Raw genomic sequence first — 14,032 nt, 5'->3', positions numbered from 1 at the left:
CAGGAGCTGTGAGGAGGAGACATCAGGCTGTTGTGTTTAGCTCAGGGAAAATGATCTACATTGATAAATTGTAACAAATCCCTCAATGGAGTCGCCTATATTGGTTTGTATTGACTGACAGCAAGCAGAGATCTTTAAAATTGCAAAGTATTGAAATACGGATTAATCATTTGTGGGGAGTTTTTATATGACTTTTTTTTTCGTATTTGTTGCAGTGTTAAATTCCTTCGAATGGCGCCCGCAGGTTGAGGATTATTTTACAAAATCAAATATTCTCTCTCTATCTTTTCTTGTACCATTTTAGGGCAAAAAGTTACATGATCCTTTAAAATGATGATCAATCGGGGCCATGATGTCTGCTGTAAAGTTACAATGACGAGGCAAAAACTAAGAAAAGACGTTGGGCTGGTAAAGAAAAACTACGAAAATTCATCAAAAGACAGCAACGCGTTTCAGAAATAATCTGATTTCCTCAGACTTCATACCAAGTATATGAAACAACTTATAAAGGAATCCGTGATCCAAGGAAATGACACGTCACCTGCTGGCGAATATAAAAATCCAGACACGAGAATAACAGATGAATAGTATATAATAATCATAATGCAAGTAAAGAAATCACAATTATATGTCCAATCTCCAGTGAAAAAGTAAATAATTGTTAAAGAGGTTGTCCACTACTTTTACATTGATAACTTAGCCTTAGGATAGGTCATCAATGTCTGATCCGCGGGGATGTTATCTGCCTATTCAAAGCAATAGGAGGTGAGCTGCAGTACCCTGCAGCGGCCACTACAAGCAGACAGAACAGCTCACAAAGTGAGTATTTCCGGCTGACAGCCACTGCCGACACCAATAATAGCTGATAGGTGGGGATGTCGGGTGCCAAACCCCGGGCTATCAGCTGTTATCTGCCTATTCAAAGCCATAGGAGGTAAGGTGCAGTACCCTGCAGCGGCCACTACAAGCAGACAGAACAGCTCACAAAGTGAGTATTTCCGACTGACAGCAACTGCCGACACCAATAATAGCTGATAGGTGCGGATGTCGGGTGCCGAACCCCGGGCTATCAGCTGTTATCTTCCTATTCAAAGCCATAGGAGGTGAGGTGCAGTACCCTGCAGCGGCCACTACAAGCAGACAGAGCAGCTCACAAAGTGAGTATTTCCGGCTGGCAGCCACTGCCGACACCAATAATAACTGATAGGTGGGGATGTCGGGTGTTAGACCTAAGGATAGGTCATTCATGGAAAAGAGACAACCTCTTTAAGAAAAGAAAAAAAAATGTCCCCAAAAATATATTTTAAAAAAAAATTCACCCAAAAATTAAGAAAAAAAATCAAATGTTTTTTGGGGATTTTTTTTTCAGAAAGGGTGGGTAGGAGGTTTACCGATTAATAATCAATAAATAGCAGCAGGTAGAGCATATAATGGAGTATATTAAAGCATAACTTTTATTATGTCACTATATAAAATAAGGGGGCTCACAAGTATAATACCAAAACACATAAATGTAAATCTCACAGGTATTATCCTCTGTTCACCATACAGTTCAACATACAGAGGAGAAATAGGACAACTAGGCAGGTAATGCCTAAATGTATGATATATGAAATATATGAAGAAAAAGGAACAAGCTCACCATTTGTTGTCCTATTCAGATATGGATGATTCCAGGCTAATTCCAGATGTAAATAATGGAGCTGGAGAAGAAAGTGATGGGGTAGGGAGGGGGATTACAACACCCGCACATTACCCCATTAACGACACCAAGCATTGGAATCAATGGGTTAAGTAAACCCCTTGGAACCTCCCTCCCGACGCGTTTCGTCTACTGGCTCATCAGGGGAGATAAGGTGGGCCAATATATAGTGGCTGGGGGGTCAAACCCTCACCAAACAATGGCGTGGGGGAAAACATTTTTTTCTTCTTTTCCTCTTATTTATTTACATTTTCATCTAGAGATTGTATACAGTATATAATTTTAATTTCTTTTATTATGATTTTTTGTGTCCTGGTTTTGATACTCACCAGTGGGTAGGACATGAAACGCATTGCTGTCTTATTAATTTACTTTGTTTTCTTCACCTTTGCACCCTGGTCTTCATCATGACAGCGCCAACTGTGGCACACCGCCAAAGGCAGCAGGCCAGTCAGTTGCTGTGGGGCCCGTGAGGCAGGGGGGGCCCGGAGCCAGCGCCAGCCTTTTTCGCCCCCCAGCCCATTATCTTAAGTTCAACTGTATTGGCATCCTGGTGGACTACGGGGAGTGCATTATACTATATGGAGGACTATGGGGAGTGCATTATACTATATGAAGGACTATGGGGAGTGTATTATACTGTATGAAGGACTATGGGGAGTGCATTATACTGTATAGAGGACTATGGGGAGTGCATTATACTATATGGAGGACTATGGGGAGTGCATTATACTATATGAAGGACTATGGGGAGTGTATTATACTGTATGAAGGACTATGGGGAGAGCATTATACTGTATAGAGGACTATGGGGAGTGCATTATACTATGTGGATGACTATGGGGAGTGCATTATACGATGTGGAGGACTATTGGGAGTGCATTATACTAAATGGAGGACTACGGGGAGTGCATTATACTGTATGGAGGGCTATTGGGAGTGAATTATATTGTAAGAAGGACTATGGGGAGAGCATTATACTATATGGAGGACTATGGGGTGCATTATACTGTATGTAGGACTATGGGGAGTGCATTATACAATATGGAGGAGTATGGGGAGTGCATTATACTATATGAAGGACTATGGGGAGTGTATTATACTGTATGAAGGACTATGGGGAGTGCATTATACTGTATAGAGGACTATGGGGAGTGCATTATACTATATGGAGGACTATGGGGTGCATTATACTGTATGGAGGACTATTGGGAGTGCATTATACTATATGAAGGACTATGGGGAGTGCATTATACTATATGGAGGACTATGGGGGGTGGATTATACTACAAGGAGGACTATGGAGAGTGCATTATACTGTATGGAGGACTATGGGGAGTGCATTATACTGTATGGAGGACTATGCGGGGTGGATTATACTATATGGAGGACTATGGAAAGTGCATTATACTGTATGGAGGTCTATGGGGAGTGCATTATACTATATGGATGAATATGGGGAGTGCATTATACTATATAGAGGACTATGGAGAGTGTATTATACTGTATAGAGGACTATGTGGAGTGCATTATACTGTATGGAGGACTATGGGGAGTGCATTATACTATGTGGAGGACTATCGGGAGTGCATTATACTTTATGGAGGACTATGGGGAGTGCATTATACTATGTGGATGACTATGGGGAGTGCATTATACTATGTGGAGGACTTTGGGGAGTGTATTATACTGTATGGAGGACTATGGGCGTTGCATTATACTATATGGAGGACTATGGGGAGTGTATTATACAGTATAGAGGACTATGGGGAGTGCATTATACTGTATAGAGGACTATGGGGAGTGCATTATACTATGTGGAGGACTATGGGGAGTGTATTGTACTGTATGTAGGACTATGGGGAGTGCATTATACTATATGGAGGACTATGGGGAGTGTATTATACTGTATGGAGGACTATGGGGAGTGCATTATACTGTATAGACGACTATGGGGAGTGCATTATACTATATGGAGGACTATGACGAGTGCATTATACGATATGGAGGACTATGGGGAGGGTATTATACTATATGGAGGACTATGGGGAGTGTATTATACTATATAGAGGACTATAGGGAGTGCATTATACTATATGGAGGACTATGGGTTGCAATATACTGTATGGAGGACTATGGGGAGTGCATTATACTATATGGAAGACTATGGGGAGTGCATTATACTATATGAAGGACTATGGGGAGTGTAGTATACTGTATGTAGGACTATGGGGAGTGCAGTATACTGTATGTAGGACTATAGGGAGTACATTATACTGTTTGGAGGACTATGAAGAGTGCATTATACTATATGGAGGACTATTCGGAGTGTATTATACTGTATAGAGGACTATGGGGAGTGTATTATACTGTATAGAGGACTATGGGGAGTGCATTATACTGTATAGAGGACTATGGGGAGTGTATTATACTATATGGAGGACTATGTGGAGTGCATTATACTATATGGAGGACTATGGGGAATGTATTATACTGTATGGAGGACTATGGAGAGTGCATTATACTGTATAGAGGACTATGGGGAGTGTATTATACTATATGGAGGACTATGGGGAGTGCATTATACTGTATAGAGGACTATGGGGAGTGCATTATACTATATGGAGGACTATGGGGAGTGTATTATATTGTATAGAGGACTATGGGTTGCATTATACTGTATGGAGGACTATGAGGAGTGCATTATACTATATGGAGGACTATGGGGAGTGCATTATACTATATGAAGGACTATGGGGAGTGTATTATACTGTATGTAGGACCATAGGGAGTGCATTATACTGTATGGAGGACTATTCGGAGTGTATTATATTTTATAGAGGACTATGGGGAGTGTATTATACTGTATGGAGGACTATGGAGAGTGCATTATACTGTATAGAGGACTATGGGGAGTGAATTATACTATATGGAGGACTATGAGGAGTGTATTATACTGTACAGAGGACTATGGGGAGTGTATTATACTATATTGAGGACTATGGGGAGTGCATTATACTACATAGAGGACTATGGGGAGTGTATTATACTGTATGGAGAACTATGGGGAGTGCATTATACTGTATGGAGGACTATGGGGAGTGCATTATACTATAGGGAGGACTATGGGGTGCATTATACTATAAGGAGGACTATGGGGTGCATTATACTATATGGAGTACTATGGGGAGTGTATTATACTGTATGGAGGACTATGGGGAGTGCATTATACTGTATAGAGGACTATGGTGAGTGTATTATACTATATGGAGGACTATGGGGAGTGCATTCTACTATATGGAGGACTATGGGGAGTGTATTATGTTATGCACACGCCCAGACTGACTGGCGTGTGCGTGATTAATGATCCCATTGTGCCATGAACCGGAGAGTGCCTGGAGGGGCGTAACTAAGTATCAACCCGATCCGACCCAGGTCGCACGACGGCTACCACGCCGTGCACCAGGGAGGAACCGAGCAGAGGGACCAGGTGCCACTCCAGGTCAGACCCCGGACACGGCTGTTGACCCACACCGGGGAATACAGGAACAGGCAGGTTAGAGCACAGGCTGGGTAGGGTCCAGTACAGACTGGGAGACCTGTTCAGAGCCGCAGATGCGGTAATCAAACAGAGCAAAGCGAAACCGCAGGTGTGGTGGACAAGGCTGAGCAGAGCGAAGCCGCAGGTGCGGTGGACAAGTCTGAGCAGAGCGAAACCACAGGTGCGGTGGACAAGGCTGAGCAGAGCGAAACCACAGGTGCGGTGGACAAGGCTGAGCAGAGCGAAACCGCAGGTGCGGTGGACAAGGCTGAGCAGAGCGAAACTGGAGGTGCGGTGGACAGGGCTGAGCAGAGCGAAACTGCAGGTGCGGTGGACAGGACTGAGCAGAGCGAAACCACAGGTGCGGTGCACAGGGCTGAGCAGAGCGAAACCGCAGGTGCGGTGGACAGGGTTGAGCAAAGCGAAACTGCAGGTGCGGTGGACAGGGCTGAGCAGAGCGAAAAAGCAGGTGCGGTGGACAGGGCTGAGCAGAGCGAAACCGCAGATGCGGTGGACAAGGCTGAGCAGAGCGAAACCGCAGGTGCGGTGGACAGGGCTGAGCAGAGCGAAACCGCAGGTGCGGTGGACAGGGCTGAGCAGAGCGAAACCGCAGATGCGGTGGACAAGGCTGAGCAGAGCGAAACCGCAGGTGCGGTGGACAAGGCTGAGCAGAGCGAAACCGCAGGTGCGGTGGAGAGGGCTGAGCAGAGCGAAACCGCAGATGCGGTGGACAAGGCTGAGCAGAGCGAAACCGCAGGTGCGGTGGGCAAGGCTGAGCAGAGCGAAACCGCAGATGCGGTGGACAAGGCTGAGCAGAGCGAAACCACAGATGCGGTGGACAAGGCTGAGCAGAACGAAACCGCAGGTGCGGTGGACAAGGCAGAGCGGGCAGGAACCGCCGGAGCGGTAAGTAAGGCAGAGCAGAGATAAACCACTGGGGTGGTAAGCAAGGCAGAGCAAGGGGGAAACCGCCAAAGCGGTGAGCAAAGACAGAGCAGAGGGGACAGGGCTCTGTTCACACGGAACAGACTGGAAGGAAAAGGCAGAACCAGATACACACGAGGTACTTGCAAAGAAGTAACGAGTGGACTCCAAACTCACAAATGGAAGTACAGCGACAACGAGTAGGAGTTAGGTGCAGGTTCAGACTCTGCAGAAAAAGGAAAAGTACAGACATAAAGAAAAACAGGTAACAGGCTAGGAGAGTATTCAGACAGGAACTGAGTGTTAAGACAGGAACTGACACTGCAGCGAGATATAGGAGTGAGTCTGGGTATCCGGTCCCCAGAATGGCGGACAAACAGGATAGAAGACACAGATAACAGGTCTGGGTATGCGGCCCCCAGAAGGCAGGACAAACAGGCTAGGAGCGTGTTCAGACAGGCCTGGGAATACAGCCTCCAGGAAGGCGGACAGGCAGGAAAAACGGAACAGGACCTGGCACATCGGAGGCAAGAAGCCCTCTGAGGATAAGAGTTGCTCAGGCACCAGCTTCAAGGTGGAGCTGGTTTAAATATCAAGTGACAGACAGCAATAAGCTGGGGACGCATTAGGGGTGTGCCCACAGCAGCTACAAGAAACAGGAAGTAACCAGGCCGCCGCCCTAAGCAGTCAGAACAGAGACAAACAGACAGCATGAATAGAAGCCAGGCTAGCAGACTGGACTGAAGATCAAGTTTGCGATCTTGCACAGTGGGAGATGGTGCACCATGCAAGCCCGCCACCAGGTATGTTACATATTATACTATATGGAGGACTATGGGGAGTGCATTATACTATATGGAGGACTATGGGGTGCATTATACTATATGGAGGACTATGGGGAGTGCATTATACTATGTGGAGGTCTATGGGGAGTGTATTATACTACATGGAGGACTATGGGGAGTGTATTATACTGTATGGAGGACTATCGGGAGTGCATTATACTGTATAGAGGACTATGGGGAGTGTATTATACTATATGGTGGACTATCGGGAGTGCATTATACTATATGGAGGACTATGGGGAGTGTATTATACTATATGGAGGACTATGGGGAGTGCATTATACTTTATGGAGGACTATGGGAGTGCATTATACTATATGGAGGACTATGGGGAGTGTATTATATTGTATAGAGGACTATGGGTTGCATTATACTGTATGGAGGACTATCGAGAGTGCATTATACTGTATAGAGGACTATGGGGAGTGTATTATACTATATGGTGGACTATCGGGAGTGCATTATACTATATGGAGGACTATGGGGAGTGTATTATACTATATAGAGGACTATGGGGAGTGCATTATACTTTATGGAGGACTATGGGAGTGCATTATACTATGTGGCGGACTATGGGGAGTGTATTATGCTATATGGAGGACTATGGGAAGTGTATTATACTGTATAGAGGACTATGGGGAGTGCATTATACTATGTGGAGGACTATGGGGAGTGTATTGTACTGTATGTAGGACTATGGGGAGTGCATTATACTATATGGAGGACTATGGGGAGTGTATTATACTGTATGGAGGACTATGGGGAGTGCATTATACTGTATAGACGATTATGGGGAGTGCATTATACTATATGGAGGACTATGACGAGTGCATTATACGATATGGAGGACTATGGGGAGGGTATTATACTATATGGAGGACTATGGGGAGTGTATTATACTATATAGAGGACTATAGGGAGTGCATTATACTATATGGAGGACTATGGGTTGCATTATACTGTATGGAGGACTATGGGGAGTGCATTATACTATATGGAAGACTATGGGGAGTGCATTATACTATATGAAGGACTATGGGGAGTGAAGTATACTGTATGTAGGACTATGGGGAGTGCAGTATACTGTATGTAGGACTATAGGGAGTACATTATACTGTTTGGAGGACTATGAAGAGTGCATTATACTATATGGAGGACTATTCGGAGTGTATTATACTGTATAGAGGACTATGGGGAGTGCATTATACTGTATAGAGGACTATGGGGAGTGCATTATACTGTATAGAGGACTATGGGGAGTGTATTATACTATATGGAGGACTATGTGGAGTGCATTATACTATATGGAGGACTATGGGGAATGTATTATACTGTATGGAGGACTATGGAGAGTGCATTATACTGTATAGAGGACTATGGGGAGTGTATTATACTATATGGAGGACTATGGGGAGTGCATTATACTGTATAGAGGACTATGGGGAGTGCATTATACTATATGGAGGACTATGGGGAGTGTATTATATTGTATAGAGGACTATGGGTTGCATTATACTGTATGGAGGACTATGAGGAGTGCATTATACTATATGGAGGACTATGGGGAGTGCATTATACTATATGAAGGACTATGGGGAGTGTATTATACTGTATGTAGGACCATAGGGAGTGCATTATACTGTATGGAGGACTATTCGGAGTGTATTATATTTTATAGAGGACTATGGGGAGTGTATTATACTGTATGGAGGACTATGGAGAGTGCATTATACTGTATAGAGGACTATGGGGAGTGAATTATACTATATGGAGGACTATGAGGAGTGTATTATACTGTACAGAGGACTATGGGGAGTGTATTATACTATATTGAGGACTATGGGGAGTGCATTATACTACATAGAGAACTATGGGGAGTGTATTATACTGTATGGAGAACTATGGGGAATGCATTATACTGTATGGAGGACTATGGGGAGTGCATTATACTATAGGGAGGACTATGGGGTGCATTATACTATATGGAGGACTATGGGGTGCATTATACTATATGGAGTACTATGGGGAGTGTATTATACTGTATGGAGGACTATGGGGAGTGCATTATACTGTATAGAGGACTATGGTGATTGTATTATACTATATGGAGGACTATGGGGAGTGCATTCTACTATATGGAGGACTATGGGGAGTGTATTATACTGTATGGAGGACTATGGAGAGTGCATTATACTGTATAGAGGACTATGGGGAGTGAATTATACTATATGGAGGACTATGAGGAGTGTATTATACTGTACAGAGGACTATGGGGAGTGTATTATACTATATTGAGGACTATGGGGAGTGCATTATACTACATAGAGAACTATGGGGAGTGTATTATACTGTATGGAGAACTATGGGGAGTGCATTATACTGTATGGAGGACTATGGGGAGTGCATTATACTATAGGGAGGACTATGGGGTACATTATACTATATGGAGGACTATGGGGTGCATTATACTATATGGAGTACTATGGGGAGTGTATTATACTGTATGGAGGACTATGGGGAGTGCATTATACTGTATAGAGGACTATGGTGATTGTATTATACTATATGGAGGACTATGGGGAGTGCATTCTACTATATGGAGGACTATGGGGAGTGTATTATGTTATGCACACGCCCAGACTGACTGGCGTGTGCGTGATTAATGATCCCATTGTGCCATGAACCGGAGAGTGCCTGGAGGGGCGTAACTAAGTATCAACCCGATCCGACCCAGGTTGCACGACGGCTACCACGCCGTGCACCAGGGAGGAACCGAGCAGAGGGACCAGGTGCCACTCCAGGTCAGACCCCGGACACGGCTGTTGACCTACACTGGGGAATACAGGAACAGGCAGGTTAGAGCACAGGCTGGGTAGGGTCCAGTACAGACTGGGAGACCTGTTCAGAGCCGCAGATGCGGTAATCAAACAGAGTAAAGCGAAACCGCAGGTGTGGTGGACAAGGCTGAGCAGAGCGAAGCCGCAGGTGCGGTGGACAAGTCTGAGCAGAGCGAAACCACAGGTGCGGTGGACAAGGCTGAGCAGAGCGAAACCACAGGTGCGGTGGACAAGGCTGAGCAGAGCGAAACCGCAGGTGCGGTGGACAAGGCTGAGCAGAGCGAAACTGGAGGTGCGGTGGACAGGGCTGAGCAGAGCGAAACTGCAGGTGCGGTGGACAGGACTGAGCAGAGCGAAACCACAGGTGCGGTGCACAGGGCTGAGCAGAGCGAAACCGCAGGTGCGGTGGACAGGGTTGAGCAAAGCGAAACCGCAGGTGCGGTGGACAAGGCTGAGCAGAGCGAAACCGCAGGTGCGGTGGAGAGGGCTGAGCAGAGCGAAACCGCAGATGCGGTGGACAAGGCTGAGCAGAGCGAAACCGCAGGTGCGGTGGGCAAGGCTGAGCAGAGCGAAACCGCAGATGCGGTGGACAAGGCTGAGCAGAGCGAAACCACAGATGCGGTGGACAAGGCTGAGCAGAACGAAACCGCAGGTGCGGTGGACAAGGCAGAGCGGGCAGGAACCGCCGGAGCGGTAAGTAAGGCAGAGTAGAGATAAACCACTGGGGCGGTAAGCAAGGCAGAGCAAGGGGGAAACCGCCAAAGCGGTGAGCAAAGAAAGAGCAGAGGGGACAGGGCTCTGTTCACACGGAACAGACTGGAAGGAAAAGGCAGAACCAGATACACACGAGGTACTTGCAAAGAAGTAGCGAGTGGACTCCAAACTCACAAACGGAAGTACAGCGACAACGAGTAGGAGTTAGGTGCAGGTTCAGACTCTGCAGAAAAAGGAAAAGTACAGACATAAAGAAAAACAGGTAACAGGCTAGGAGAGTGTTCAGACAGGAACTGAGTGTTAAGACAGGAACTGACACTGCAGCGAGATACAGGAGTGAGTCTGGGTATCCGGTCCCCAGAATGGCGGACAAACAGGATAGAAGACACAGATAACAGGTCTGGGTATGCGGCCCCCAGAAGGCAGGACAAACAGGCTAGGAGCGTGTTCAGACAGGCCTGGGAATACAGCCTCCAGGAAGGCGGACAGGCAGGAAAAACGGAACAGGACCTGGCACATCGGAGGCAAGAAGCCCTCTGAGGATAAGAGTTGCTCAGGCACCAGCTTCAAGGTGGAGCTGGTTTAAATATCAAGTGACAGACAGCAATAAGCTGGGGACGCATTAGGGGTGTGCCCACAGCAGCTACAAGAAACAGGAAGTAACCAGGCCGCCGCCCTAAGCAGTCAGAACAGAGACAAACAGACAGCATGAATAGAAGCCAGGCTAGCAGACTGGACTGAAGATCAAGTTTGCGATCTTGCACAGTGGGAGATGGTGCACCATGCAAGCCCGCCACCAGGTATGTTACATATTATACTATATGGAGGACTATGGGGAGTGCATTATACTATATGGAGGACTATGGGGTGCATTATACTATATGGAGGACTATGGGGAGTGCATTATACTATGTGGAGGTCTATGGGGAGTGTATTATACTACATGGAGGACTATGGGGAGTGTATTATACTGTATGGAGGACTATCGGGAGTGCATTATACTGTATAGAGGACTATGGGGAGTGTATTATACTATATGGTGGACTATCGGGAGTGCATTATACTATATGGAGGACTATGGGGAGTGTATTATACTATATGGAGGACTATGGGGAGTGCATTATACTTTATGGAGGACTATGGGAGTGCATTATACTATATGGAGGACTATGGGGAGTGTATTATATTGTATAGAGGACTATGGGTTGCATTATACTGTATGGAGGACTATCGAGAGTGCATTATACTGTATAGAGGGCTATGGGGAGTGTATTATACTATATGGTGGACTATCGGGAGTGCATTATACTATATGGAGGACTATGGGGAGTGTATTATACTATATAGAGGACTATGGGGAGTGCATTATACTTTATGGAGGACTATGGGAGTGCATTATACTATGTGGCGGACTATGGGGAGTGTATTATGCTATATGGAGGACTATGGGAAGTGTATTATACTATATGGAGGACCATGGGGAGTGCATACTATATGGAGGACTATGGGGAGTGCATTCTATGATATGGTGGACCATGGGTAGTGCATTATATTGTATGGAGGACCATGGGGAGTGCATTATACTATATGGAGGACTATGGGGAGTGCATTATATTGTATGGAGGACCATGGGGAGTGCATTATACTATATGGAGGACTATGGGTAGTGCATTATATTGTATGGAGGACTATGGGGCCCATTATCCTATATGGGGCTATTATAATATTTGGAGGGATATGTGAGGGCCTTTATAATGTGTGGAGGCCTAGTGGGGCCATTATATAATGTAGTGAGGTGTGGGGCCATTAATTTGTAAAGGTTGTAAGACATACTCTTCTGTGACCCCACCGAATAATATTTTTTTTTGTTGGTGGGGGGATAGAACTTCTGCTCTTGGGTTCCATGACTTCTATATATGCCCCTGAGTGCTGCCATGGTTTTTTTCTTATTTTTTTGCCTGGTAATTGTCTTAATGAGCGGTTATGTCGCTTCCTATGGGCAGAACAGCAGTCTATTCGAGGACCACCACTTCACTACTCATCAGAGCGGTGCCTGACCCGCTCCACCAGGTGAGCAGTTTCCATCTACTCTCCCCTATTTCTTATCACCAGGACGTCGCTGTGCAGCGTCTTATTTTGTCCTCTACCGGCTGTGAAGTTACAAAACTTTGCATTATACAATGAATATACAGAACACCTGACCGGTCCTGCTATTACTGGGGAGGCGGTAAATGGAGCGATCAGAGCCAGCAGCACTTGTCTCCATCGAGACCCTCGCCTAGAAATGTAGACAGTGGCTAATGAACGTTTTGCGCTGCTGCGCTGTGCCGCCTGTTATTGGAGGGTACGAGCCGTTTTGGGTGGATTTTCCCTTTAAATCCTGCCTTTAAATCCTGCACATTGTCTATAGTTCTGCAGCTTTTTTTTAATTACTGAAGCGGAGATTCTGGATGTCAAGCAAACACGAGCTGCGGGGAGGTGAAAGCAAGGATGGACTGACATTTCTAACATAAAAAAGCAGAATAATTACGTCGCCCATTACGGATAGGTTAATGGAAGATCGCGGAGAAACCTGCGCAGTTCACGGGCTGACCGCCGATAAAGACAAAAAGATTATATTAAAATCTGTAAAATAAAATGAAGGTGCGGATTGGAAAGGTCGGCGTTTGCAGATATTTCCAGCCTCCTCGGCGGCTTCTACCTGACGCTCCGTAATGAAATGGATACGAGCGGATTGTGACAGGTGGGAAATGAGCGCCAATCACCAGCACTTTTCAGTGTCACCGTGACAGCCCATCCTGCGGAGACATGCTAATCCCGCGCTTATAGCCATTATTGATTGACTTTTTACTCTTTTTAGAATCATTAAATGCCAGACAGAAACGACAAAATAACGAGAGTCTTCAGAAAGGGCCTTGTCTTCATAAAGAGGATTGACTGGAGGAAAATGAAGAGATTTCTATGCGGTAGATTGCCGTGACATGACACGAGCCCGAAAGAGAGGAAGAAACGCTCAGCTCCTGGAGGAGACGGCTCCGGAAGAAAGTCACCTGCACCCTCAGCCCTGATGGGGGCGAAAATGGCTCCTCCACCTTCACTGCGGCCAGGACCGAATCCAGAAAAACGTGGAAGATCCGCAGCGGAGAGCAGCACGGGGCGTGCAACATTGTATCCATAGTGCGAGGAAGGAACAATGTAACAACTTGTATTATAGGAGAAGTATTAAAGGGGCGTCTACTTCTTATAGGAGGTCTCGCTCTAATATTCATGTTTACCCAAATAGCTGTCAATCACTGATTAGCACCACCCACTGGACTCTGAGCCCACAATAATCACAATTTTATTGAACCTTTTCCCCAATCTCCTCGGGCCCTGCAGTGTGATGTGTGTGATGACAGCTTCTTTTCTTAGATTATGAACTCCACCGATGATTCTATGGGGTCTCGAATGTTTAAAGGGGTTGTCCACT

Source organism: Phyllobates terribilis, unplaced genomic scaffold (genome assembly GCF_046119375.1).
Source record: "Phyllobates terribilis strain yellow unplaced genomic scaffold, ASM4611937v1 Scaffold_7__3_contigs__length_470593459, whole genome shotgun sequence".
Lineage (NCBI taxonomy): Eukaryota > Metazoa > Chordata > Amphibia > Anura > Dendrobatidae > Phyllobates > Phyllobates terribilis.
This window is presented reverse-complemented; position numbering follows the sequence as displayed.